Genomic DNA, 12,814 nt, shown 5'->3' on the forward strand with positions numbered 1-12,814 from the left:
GCGGTTTCATATTTTAACCTTTACTAACATGCGAAGCGCATGTTCACCTCATAGCATTCATATCGAAAAGCTTCTCATTTTAAAAATTAAACATTAATAGAAAGCTTTCTTCCGTTCCTTAATCAAACTGTTGCGTATATGTTTGGTTTTGTTTGTTTCTTTGTTGCATATATTTACCCACTTTCATCGCATTATCATCTCTCAAAATACGAATTCAAGTAAATGTTAAAAATCAATAATCACTTCGTTCAAGAGCTTTCCTTTTTTTTTTTTATTCCTGAGAATGTTTCCGTCTACTGCTGCACACGACAACCTTTATTACTAAATAAAATATTGTGTGTGCTTGTGTGTTGGACATGCAATGGAAAATCAGCTGTCCATTTTTTATCAGCTAACGTAAATGACTCAAACTAAACTAGGAGCCTAAGTAAACCAAGTTACAGAAGTTACCCTCACCTTAAGGCGAATGTTGGGCACTTATCGTCTAAGAGAAGTTAACAAAAAATGATTTTTCTTATTTGTCAATATTTATATAAAATATTTAGGTCCTATCGATAAAAATTGCTATCGAGATTTGAGCTCATTCCATGAATTTCTTCTTCTCTTACCTACGTACCCTATGTCATGGCGAACGCATTTTTCTGCCCCAGTTGTATATTGCCCCCTTACGTAAATCTTTAAGTTTAGGATTTAAACAATATTTACTAATGCAAATGTCAATTCTCAAGAACACGGAGATCAAATTTCATTTGAAGATCGAACACAACTGACTTGCAATGATATATATCAATCGATTGACAACGCTAACCATTATCGTATGTTCTTCTGCCCTAAACGATCGACTAAGGCACATAAGTGTCTTGACAAATGAAATTTCCTTGCTCCCCTGTGACCATTGTACGCCTAATAGGATCTCTAATCCCCTACCGTGGATGTAACAAATGGGATATCAAACCGAGTTTACAACCATTGTCTATTAGTGTAAACTTAAAGCTCTAGAGTCTGTTTTCGAGCATTACGCGAAAGAAACAAATATCCTCTTTAAGTACACTAACGTTCAAAACTGTTGAAACTGATAGGGCAGCAATTAGTTGTAGTGTAATGCCAGTCCTAAACGCACTGAACGTGTTCAAGTGTTTTATAACGTATTCATTATGTAGTAAGTTTGAAACCGTTTTTGAAATGTTCTCCATACTTTGGAAATTTCTTTGCAGATTTGTGATTTTAAATCGAATCGATATCCTTTTTAATGCTTCACCAGCCGATAGTCTATTAACAGTTTTTTTGTTGTATACGCTTATCATCCGAAACATCCTCAATAAATATAAGAGAAGATTTAATCAAATGCAAAAATAAACTACTAAAAATGTATAATGAAAAATAATAGCCGGCTGTCTTGGCTGCAAACAGCCATTTTTTATTTGATATTGAAGTACATTTGATTACTTTGCTCTGCCACCTCCCATCATTTTTTTATATCATTTTAAACAGATATTCCGTGCGACAGTTTAAACCAGGACAGAGACGGCCGGGCGGAAAAATATTAATAAGTTTAGCCACAGAAGGAATTGCTCTTATAAAGCTTTACGATGTACCTCCATATAACTTTAATTTGGACTTTTCCTTACCGAAGGAGCCAGAGCCCGGAGCATAAGTAAACCTATGATCCGTTTCAAATGGATTCGTTCACTGTGACTTATAAAAATGCTGAGAAATATATTGTTATAAGGAAAACAAAGAATATGAGTAATTTTTCACTTAAACTTCGCCGATGCTATGAAATTATGTAATTAGTGTATTTTCTTTTTTTAGACTGGTAGCAGTGTCTCCGCTGTTAGCTGCATTTTATTTCAATATATGCAATTGCTGCGGGGTTACACAACGTCTTTGAAAGAACGATTTCTGATTACTAGGGTATCGTAAAATGCTTCCTTGCCAAAAAAGAGACTTGATTTCCGGCATAACGATCCGAAAATAACCGACCAATTGATTATTTTCTTTAACTATAGCGGTGTTGGGCGTTGTGGAAATCTTCCGCCGGCCCAAAATGTAAGCTATGAATATTATTTCGGTGTTGTAACCTAAGGCTTGGAAATATAAATAACGATTTTTTCTTTTAATAAAAATATGCACCTTAAGAATGAAAATTTAATAATGAAAACGATGACGAAAGCAGTTCAATATAAGAATAATTTTAATGAATAAGAGAGAATTAAAAAATTGCACTTCTAAATGACGTCATAATGAATTTTTATTAAGTGATTCAGTTTTGCTTTACACTATAAAGTGTTACTCCGAGAGTGTGTGTGTGTGCGTAGTAATTGACATTAAACCTCCCAAGAAGAGCTTTTTATATTTCGGGTGGAAATTTTTGTATGCAAAAAGAAAAAAAAAAAAAATTGAAAACTTGAACTAATGCGATACACGGACTACATGTCGTATACTTAGGAATCCAACCACCTCTGTAGCCCATCTCTGTCGTACTGAGTGTGAGTTGATAGCTGCGTGAGCGTTGCCCATAGTATAATGTGTTGGATAGTGTTGTGAGCTGAAAACTTTTTTTCTGCCACGGCATACAAAGCGAAACCGTTCAGTAGGACAGCAGTCCTTCGGTAGTTAGATTCATTGTCGTGAAGAAAAAAGAAAGGAAAACAAGGAAGAGAAAAAAAAGAAAAAACATTATTTATATTAAATGAAACTAATGCGGAATAGAACTACAACAGTATCAAATTAATTATAAATGAATGATAAAAATAAAAATTTATATCTATACCAGATGGCAAGCGCAAAAGTTTAAAAACTTTCAAGAGCACAATAGAGCAAAAACAAAAACAGAAAGAAAAAAAAAAAAAATAGAAGAAATCGTATATTATATATATGTACGTTGGCAAAGTTAACTAAAGTGAAAGTTTAAGATAAAAAGTGAAATTTTTTGACAATATTTTTATAAAACTTGACAAAAAACAGACATAGCAGGAGAGTTGGTTAGCAGAAAGCTTTAAATAAATTCAAAAAAAAAACTTCACGGGTAGCAGAAGAAAAAAGAAAACGACAAGAAAATTTATTTTATTAACAATATGTTTAGTTCTAGAAGCTGAAAAAATATAAAGAAAGCACTTTTTTTTTTATTTGTTTTAAGCAATTAATTTAAATTTGAAATTTGATTAAAAAAAATTATTGATTTGTTATTATATCGTTTTTCTTATATTATTTTAATTTGAAATAAGAGAAGAAGTTAAATATATTTCACAGGCATTTACGTCTTTAATATAAAAAAGAAAATGTGATCGATGTGGGTGGGTGTTGTTTTTATTTTTCGAGCATTTCCCATACACACTATAAGGTGCGCAGCTTTATGACATGACCCACAACCTTAATCTTGCTTATACGGCTACAGAAGGCAGAAGAACTTCTTGACTTTTAATAGCAAATTTTCCTACAATATGTCGAAATTCCAAAAAAAAAAAATTCTACTCAAAGAAATTGAAAGACTTGCGTTCGCCGCCCCTGCCGATTCCCTCCACGCACAGATGATATAAATAAAATAACGTCAAATGTTTTTAATATCAAAACGATGATGCAGAGAGTATCTATCTTACTCTGTGTACTCTGTATTTTCACCTCATTTACTTTAACCCCAGATGGTTTCAGGCGGCATAAAATAACGCAAATGTCAAAACAAACATAAAAACGATACCAAGCCACCCACTTACAACTTATGGGAAGAAACGCCTTCAGTTTAAATAACACACACAGTAGGAGACAAAGGTAGCTTCGTAAGGAATGGGAGATTGACGAGGAGTGTGACAGTCATACCACCAGCACCACCTTTTTGCAACGTCATCATCAGGTTTAAAGCTTTATTCTGTGAGACTTTGCATATTAACGTAAGACATCCGTGTAAGCTGGACCAACACAACCGGTGCAAACACGACGGCTGCTCTTATCGAAAAACATCGAATTTGAAAGGAAACATAATTAAAATTAATATATAAAATTATTTTTTTTTGAATTTATTAACTTTTTTGAAGTGAATTATCTCGAGTTTAAGCAAATTTTCATAAACTCATTTCTTTCAGTTTTCTCTCTCTCTTTCTCTCGTTTTCTTTCTGGAGTTTCACAACCAGAAACATTATTTTGATATAATCGTGGAAAAAATGGTGTAAATTAATGGTGCATAATAAACGTGTTGATTCAGAAAGCGAGGTAAGTGCTATAAAAAATACGAAGAAAATAAAAAAAATAAAATTTAAAAGAAATCCGTTTTCACTATTTTCGTGGATGGATCATTCTGATTCCCTTACAAGATTCGTTTTTAAAATCGTTTCAATAAGTTCCATTAGTGATTGGTTCAGCGGTACAAATAATTGTGTGGAGAAGATCGGAATTATTTTTGATGAAAAAGATGGTGTGTGAGCATGACAGCTTTGAAGTTATTGGCACTGCCCGTAGATTATTGTTACCCTTATTTGTACAAATGAATGGAGAAGCTAGCCTTGGACGTCCGTAAATGAATATAACGGTTTCATGAAGATGGTATAGAGTCTGATGTACGTAGATGATAGAGGAGACTACAATGAGATAACGGATAAATTGATAGAAGAGGGACGAAACCGGATGATGAGTTAAAGCAGACATAACAAGGCACAAGTTAATGGAGAAGGAATATCCCAATATGGGCATACTGCTACCAGTGAATTCGTATAGTTTGGCTGAAGGATTCAAATGGTTGTGTGTAAGAAGATCGGATTTATTTTTAATGAAAAATCGACTGCAGAAAGAAGATAGTGGGTGAGCATGACAATTTTGATGCGAATGAGAAGCTTATTGACGCTACCCTTAGATTCTTGTTACTTTTATTTGTACATACGAATGGAAAAGCTAGGCTTGGACATCCATTCATTGTAATGTTTGCAGTGTAAAAGTTAAAAAGTTTTGCTTTGGTTACAATTTGGCCGAATGGTGAACTCTTTTCAAGATGGCTCGTATCAGTTCGCTTTTTGACTCTTTCCCGATATAAAGCCCCATTTTCAGAAATCGTTCTAGGCATAACGAGTCCATGTAGAGTAATGTTAGGTATCTGATGATGGACTGTGGTCCGCTGTTTTTTACTTTCCTTCATCCCATACTTGACTTCATAGCATAAAAATTTATTTGAATTTTACAAAGGTTTTATTTCTAGTTTTTAAAACTTTCTTAATCTTTTAAATAACCGAAATTTTCGAAGTTATATTTGATTATCTGAATATGGAAAACTGTGTGCAAAAATTTGAAATATTCTATATTTATAAATATTCTCATATTTAGTAAAATTTTTAAAGTAATTTAAAAATTAATTAACATTGAAATTTTAATTATCCAAATTTGTTTTACTGCTTCTTTATTGCTACATATATATAAAAAATTGTAATTAGTTAAAATCTTACAATCTACTAATATTTTCTTAAGTTTCAAAATTTCTTAAATTATAAAATCTTTAATCTTTATAATATTTGAAATTTATTTTAAACTTTGTAAAAGATTCTTGATTTTCTAAATTCTCAATTTTTTTCAAATCCCAGAATTCCTTAAACTTTAAAAACTTACTAAACTATTAAAATTTAAAATTTTTTTTTAAATTTTTCCATTCATCTTTTATCTTGTATTTTTAAAATATTGTAAACATTTTTTACAACCTATCAATTTTCGAAAGGAATTTTTCTTCCATATTTTAATTTGTTTTTTTTTTTGTTTTCGAAATTAATTAATATTCCAAATGTGCTTCGCAAAGTGTAAAAGCGTGAAGCAATGAACAAATTTCCTGAATCCTGTGCTCGAATAGTATGAAAGCATTACAAAAAAAAGGATCGTAAATATCTGTTATGGAATGTAGATAGATATGCTTTTCAGTTCGTAAAAGCAGCAGCAGTAGCTTTTCGTTATTAACCATGAGTTGTGGGCTTTATCAAAAACTTTCGTAAATTACAAGCTTAGCGTAGGTGTTTATGGGAAGAAAGCTTCCAAACTGCGTTCTCGTACATAAACTTGAATATCGTAAACTTATTTCTAAGTTACGTATACCTCCTGTTGATTCCTTAATCCACGATGAAGTTGTTGTTGTCATACGATTGCACGTTGTGCACCGAAAAGCTTTATTGCATAGTTTACGGAGCTTTTTTTTTGTAATGGAATTGGAAAATAATAAAAAAAATAGCAACCAACGGTTTCTTGCCGCTTTGGCACGACGCCTGAAATCAGTTCAACCAGGAGAACGTCACAACTACATGTAGTTGAACGGTTAAATAAGATAAAAGAATTTGAAAGTGAAATGTCACTCGCTTCATATCTCTGCTCAACAAAAGTGCTCAGGATGCGGAAACAAATTTCATTTTAATATTTTAATTAAATAAATAAATCATTTACATTGTGGCGATAATTTCCAATCTCAACTGTGTTAATCAGACAGACAGGGGCGATGGCTATTACTCGATATTTATCTAACATATGGCAAATGTTAGAGTGGATGCCGTCGCTTGGGGTTATCAGTAAATTCGTATAAGCGGTAAGTGCATGTGTTCAATACTGTGCCCATTCAATGCATTCATATTAGGACACACTATAAATAATTTATATAATTGATGGCCCAATAAATGATAAATGTTGTCACTTATCCATTTTTGCTGCTCGCATTTCTTTCTATCACTTTAATCCTTACATGTGTTCACACGTGGCTACAGTTGCAATGTTCATAACTTTATGAATTATTGCTTTCAGCATTTGTCTTTGAAGTTCGCGTTTCCGTACTAATTTTATAGTTTAAAGCATTCACTAATGTCAGAAACTCCTTGAGAGGTGCTTTAGTGTTTTCCTCTTTCGCGTGCTTGCAAACAATAGGGCCGCCTACTATTTCGCTTAGCTCTTAAAATGGCAAAATTTTCTATTTCAATTTTGCTTATGCAATGCGTTTTTAAACTTAGCGACAATAAATTTTATTTAGGTAATCTACGTTTTATTACTCATGTTAGTTGTAAATGTAGAAAATCGTAGATAAAATCTAAAATTTGCTTAATAATTTTTTAAAATAACATTTATATTGAGAACTTTAAAGATCGTATGCACTTGTTTTTTTTTATTTCAATTCCCCTCGATTCTTCCTGGACTTGCAAGTGGGAGCAAAGTTGGGAAAAATTCACTTTTCACTTTTTAAGAAAGGAATCGCACATCACGCCTCAGAACAGAGTTGAAGTCGAACTCCTTCATTTGAAACAACTTCGAACACCTTCGAAAACCATAGAAAATTAAAAAAATATATACTTTTGTTAATACCAGATATCGGTCGAAGTTCAAAAACTTGTTCTTCATTCATAGCAAACCTTTTCCGCCTGTTATAAACGTCATTTACAATTACAATGAGTGCAACACATGAAGCCCGTACGTACACCTTAGACTTTTCATTTGTTGCTTTCTAAACTAGCAAAGATAAACAAAAGTGGTAATCATTAATGGTGGTAGCTGGCAGAATACGCTTGAACATACACTTAACATTCGTTTAAGTGACCTAAATATATTGGATCTTATGCGCTAGGGCCGAAGTACGCTTGAAGCTTAAGACTACCGACGGGCCGATCAGAATGAAAAGCATCGCAATGAGATTGCAATTTTCGCTAAGACTTCCCTCAAGGCATTTTTCTGCTAGCAGTGCTCATCTTTTTAAAAAGTTGTGACGCGATTTTTGATTTTTCAAGAATCGAAAAACAAAATGCATAGAAAACAGTCGAAAGTTATATGTTAACGGGAAACAAGTTTCCCCTTTCCTTATTCCGTGGTAGAAATAAAATGCCAATGAATTGTTTATCTCTTGAAGAATTTTTTGGAGAAGTAGACATATGGAACTAGATAAACTCCAGGATACACACACATTTCGTCGGTTCATGGCGCAAAACTTTACATATTAATTAAATAATGACAGTGTTCTTAGTGTGAGTACTTTAACAATAATGAGACAACCGGACCTGCGGACAGACAGTGTATATATTTGGGCGGTATAAAGCTTGCTAATTAAATGATTACAGCTCCTTTCCGCATCCTACAGCTGCTTTCTGCCTCGTAATTGGACAGACAGACAGATAATTGAGATAGATCTACATATCTTTCAGTGGGCGAAATAAAACGTTGAAAATTTACGCATTAATTAGATGACGATAGTTTTTTTAACATGAGAATTCTGACACCAGGCACATCGGTACATAGAACGTATAGAAAAACATCGAGATTACAATAGGCGGTATTGCGGTAATTACGCAATGACCAGCCAAAGAAGTTTGAGCAAGTTAAGGATTACATAAGGTACTATAACAGCCGATGTCAGGATATTAGCCGAAAATGTACTCACATATCGTAGAAAAATATTCTGTTTTCCACATCCCCTGCCGGGTAACTGTTCGATGATATTTTTCGTTTGTTTGTCAATCAATTGGGTGGGCTACCACCTTATAAAGGCAAGGTTTCTGTGAAAAGTTGCACGATCCCAAGTTGTTTTCAAAAAAAAGTTCAATTTCAGTGAGAACCGCTCACTGGAAGTTCTAATACTCATGGCTTCCGACATGAGATTTCCTTTATCAATTTCCCAACTATTTCCGAGAACAGAAAAAGCAAATTTCATTGAACGCACTTTAAGACTTAAAGCTCAAATTATTCACGAAAAATCATTAAAATCGTTTCCGAAACATGTTAATAAAGTTCTGTGTAAAAACAAAACATTCGCATGATAACATACCTAACAATTTTAATTAATCGCCCTTAAGATGTATGCGTTGCATAAGCGATATCGTTTCACAAGAGAGTGAGCTTACTCCCAGAAAAGGAGATTTCAGCCCATTATTCATATGCAGTTTTCATTATGGGCAGTGGCGCGTAAACTTACGGTGTTGCTATTATTGTCGCAGCGTTCTTGCCGATTCAAGGCTTTAAATTGCGTTCGCTGCCATAGCAAAACCATAGGACACATATAGGCTGAACATCATTCGTTAATACATTCATCGCCTTTGATCTTTGACACTCCCAGGCCAGTTTGATTGTCACCGCACATATACAAGTTAATTACAAAGTGAAACGACACACATGTAATTACATATTCTTCTTGTGTTTGCTAACATCCGCAATCCCCGGAATTATATAGTGTTTCACAACATCATACGGCATCAACAGATAAACTAGAAGAAAAAAGTTAAAAAATAAATAAAAATCTCTTTGTGCAGACTGGTCGGCGAAGAGATCGACAACTGTCGAAATTATTTCAATTTCATGTTTTTAATGCATTTGCTTTCGCTGTGTTCCTGATCGTGTCTTGCATTATTAAAGTTTTTTATTGCGTATGTGTTACGCAATTGTACGCAACATATACTCGTATATTTTGCGTAATTATTTAGATTTTATCCTGATAATCTTCCAGTCGCCTTGTGAAGTTTTCAAATTTCAATACAAGATCTGTAGTTTTTAAAAGAAGCCAGCTACAGTAGTACACTATACCGTACTGAACAACACTCTGACTTATCGACGAAAAAGTTTTATATTTAGGTTTTTTGTTGTAGCAAAGTTTAGACGACATAAAAGGGAGGAGAGTTTTTAGGAGCTTTGAATAAGTCAAACTTAGGCGCTAAAGCAACTCCGAAGATGAGAAACTTTATTTTTATGCACATTACAACATCCACGAAAGATTCAACCAAAACAAAATGTGCATAGATCTAGACATGCCTGTGTGTGCGGGCTCTTTTTCTTTGCTTCGTAGACATTCACTTACGTTAACCCGAGCATATAAGGTTGGCGGCTAGCAAGTCAGGATTCGCGGGTTCAAATCTCGATGTGGGTAGAGCGTGCTGGGTCGTAGCTATAGTGAGTATTCCTTCACTTCTGCCTATTGGGTACCCATCGATCCTTATCGCTTTCTTTTTCGTTATATCTTTCTTACACGTGTTATACGTGCAGCGTACATGCATTGCGCGATTGATCATATCAAAAAACAAGTAAGAAAATTGTATTCGTTCGTGACGTCCACTAACGTATCGTAATAGTCAATTCATACTTCACTCTATTCAGACATAGAAGATCGAGTTGGTGTCCCCGATTTTTTCTAATTTTAGAATAAAAGGGGAAATTTATAGGAGCAAAGATTTTTTCAGTTTTTGTTGTGTTCTGAAGAGTTTAGCTTTCTTCCAAATTCTTTTACTGATTTGCGAACGGGAGAAAATCTACCTCAGAGGCTATACAGCAAGCCACAGGGACAGACGAAAGGAAGGACGTCTTGAAACACATTCTGAATTCAAAGCTAACCTAGAATTTATACATTCTATGGAGTTTTCATTATAAAGGCTTTATAAAAAAATGTAAATTTTGATACACTTTAAGATTGGGTAGACGTGGCCAATTTTTCCCATTTTTATATAGATGCTACAACATCACTTATACTATATACATTCAAATTTTTGTAGATTTATCTGTTGTAGTCTATGGATAGTGATAAAAAAAACCAGAGGAACTTTCAGTGTTTCCGACAATTTTGACCAATTTGAAGTCGTTGGCCTTATTTTTGCAGTCAAGAGAGTTTTTGTTGCATACATTACACAGACGGGCAGAGGGATAGACGGACATGCTTAAATCTGATGCTGATCAAGGATATATATATATATATATATATATATATATATATATATATATATAGTTTGTGCGGTCTATGAAGTTTCCTTCTGAGCAAAGAGAGGTTTTCGCAAAATGCATACATCCCTCGTATCATGAAATATCGGAAGTTAATGTTCCCGTTTCTTCTTTTAATCTTAAGAAAATAGTGCGTATGAAAAATCCGGCCACAATCGAGTATCATTTCCTTCCCTCATTTAAGGCTAAATTAATCATTTTAATTTGTGAATGGCCGAGTAGGGAAAAGCTCTCGACTGACAACTCAATGGTCGTGGGTTCATATCTCAAGTGCGGTAGTGTTTTCAACAGAGCCAATAGCCTTTAGATGTTAGTTAGGAGAAAAGACTTTAGTCTTAGAGTTTATTCTCTGGCTAAATTAATAGCAATTATAACAATAATAATAACAATTTGCATATCATTCTCGCTTTTGATAAGAACTGCTGATAAGAAGGCTGATCACAATCCTCGAAAAGAAGAAACATTGTCACTTTTCCTCACATGCCTGCTTATAGTGCAACGATATATTAATTAGGGTCGGGAATTTCCGTTTAAAGGTAGCAACAATGCAAGCAAGCAATGGAAACGAAGAATCGGCAAGAAGGTAAAATGATTGCATTAAAAGCTGTATCATCCGCTTTAGAAATTGTGAAAGCAGCCGTAAGCTTAAGTTGCTTATAAATTGTCTTTCGTTACTCGTGATACTCGCTAAGAGTGATATTTACTAAGATTTAAAAAAGGAAGAAAACAACTCAACGTGTCAAAGTAAATTGTGTTTCATTTCGAGGCCTAGACATTGTTTTTGTTTTGTTCCGAATAAAGTGTCGATAATCTATTTGAATACACCGATGCACATAATACCCCCAATTGTCGACCATTCTGTCCAGCATCACTTGCTCTATGTCTGCGCAAAGCGTGACAAATATTTCAATGTTTGCAGCCTGGCAGCATTGGTCTAGGCTTCCAAGTACCCCACAAGAGAAAAGTCCATGGTTGCTATGGGGCGATGGTGAACTGAGCTGCCACTTTGTTTTGTCTTGGATATGTTTTCACACTGGAAAGCACAAAAAAAGTATAATAACGAGAGACCGTGTACCCTATACTCTGTGCCCGATAAATGGTAAAAAAATCTGTGCTTCATTCTTCGACTATTCTTCATTTTTCGCTTTTCATCTCCTGGTTGTATGTAAACTAAATTAATCACTTGACGATTTGATTATAATGTACCCGCCCAGTTTTTGATGACATTTCTGAAATCATCCCCACTGCAAGCTAAAAACGAAACATACATTGTATGACTGATAAAAGTGTTTAATATTAAATGTTGACAATTTTCATCGTTTATCTCAATTTTTTTTTTTTTCAATTCCATTTCTTGGTAATGATTTTCCTACGCAAATTTTTTTGCTTCAATCGTTTAAATTATTAAAAAATTTTATTGAATTACCTTTAAATGATATTTGAAAATAAAAGTTAATTTATTTTTTCATAACTCTCGATTTATTCTGCTGCGCTTTTACGTTGGCATTCGACAAATTAGTGAAAAGAAATTTAAATAAAAAATATTAGGCCTTCATGCACTTTGTTTTATTTTTTTTTTTTTATCCATTAATCTCTCTGCTTGTTATTAATTAGCTTTTCTTTTGTTTTTCTTTTTATTAATACTTATCAGAGTTTTTTTTTTTTTTTTCTTTTTCATTACGCTATTATATGCAACCGAGCGCAAATGAAATTTTCAAAGCAAAGAATCTTTTAAGAAAAACTCAACCGATCATTGTATAAAATTAGTTTCAGTGCGTTTCGTCTTTGTTTGATATATGTACTGTGAGGTTTAAAACTTTTAATGGTTTTGTGAGGAATAAATGCGAGAAAAATTTTTTTTTTTTTTTTTATTTGATTAAGTTCATTAAATGACTGCATTTGTTTGTATAGATGTGAATATGTGACACAATTCTGATTTCATAGCGTATGGGAGAGGAAAGCGGAACGCGAAGAGACCAAACTTTCTTATTTGTTTTATTTTTTTATTCAAACTTTTTTTGACTTTGTTCATATGTATGAAGTGTAAATGCTATGTGCATCGAATGTGGAAAAGAAATTTTCCTCTTTTCAGGAATGAGTTTCAAAATAATTTCACACTTACTTG

At 33.5% G+C, this 12,814-nt stretch overlaps 1 protein-coding gene across 4 annotated transcripts in view; it reads left to right on the plus strand.

Moving 5' to 3' along the window:
* Window positions 1-2,826: 2,826 nt before the first annotated feature.
* Window positions 2,827-12,814, plus strand: part of LOC119633234 (receptor-type tyrosine-protein phosphatase N2) — a 44,167-nt gene continuing 34,179 nt past the window's right edge. Inside the window, exons 1-2 of one of the 4 annotated variants that reach the window (XM_038026672.1) lie at window positions 2,827-3,028; window positions 4,080-4,206. The gene's annotated coding sequence lies outside the window, so the exon portion shown is untranslated. Of the gene's footprint in view, window positions 3,029-4,079; window positions 4,207-6,232; window positions 6,542-12,814 lie in introns of those variants that run through there. The other 3 variants (XM_038026673.1, XM_038026674.1, XM_038026675.1) reach the window with 3 other exon arrangements.

The sequence above is a fragment of the Glossina fuscipes genome, unplaced genomic scaffold (assembly GCF_014805625.2).
Source record: "Glossina fuscipes isolate IAEA_lab_2018 unplaced genomic scaffold, Yale_Gfus_2 2, whole genome shotgun sequence".
Classification (NCBI taxonomy): Eukaryota; Metazoa; Arthropoda; class Insecta; order Diptera; family Glossinidae; genus Glossina; species Glossina fuscipes.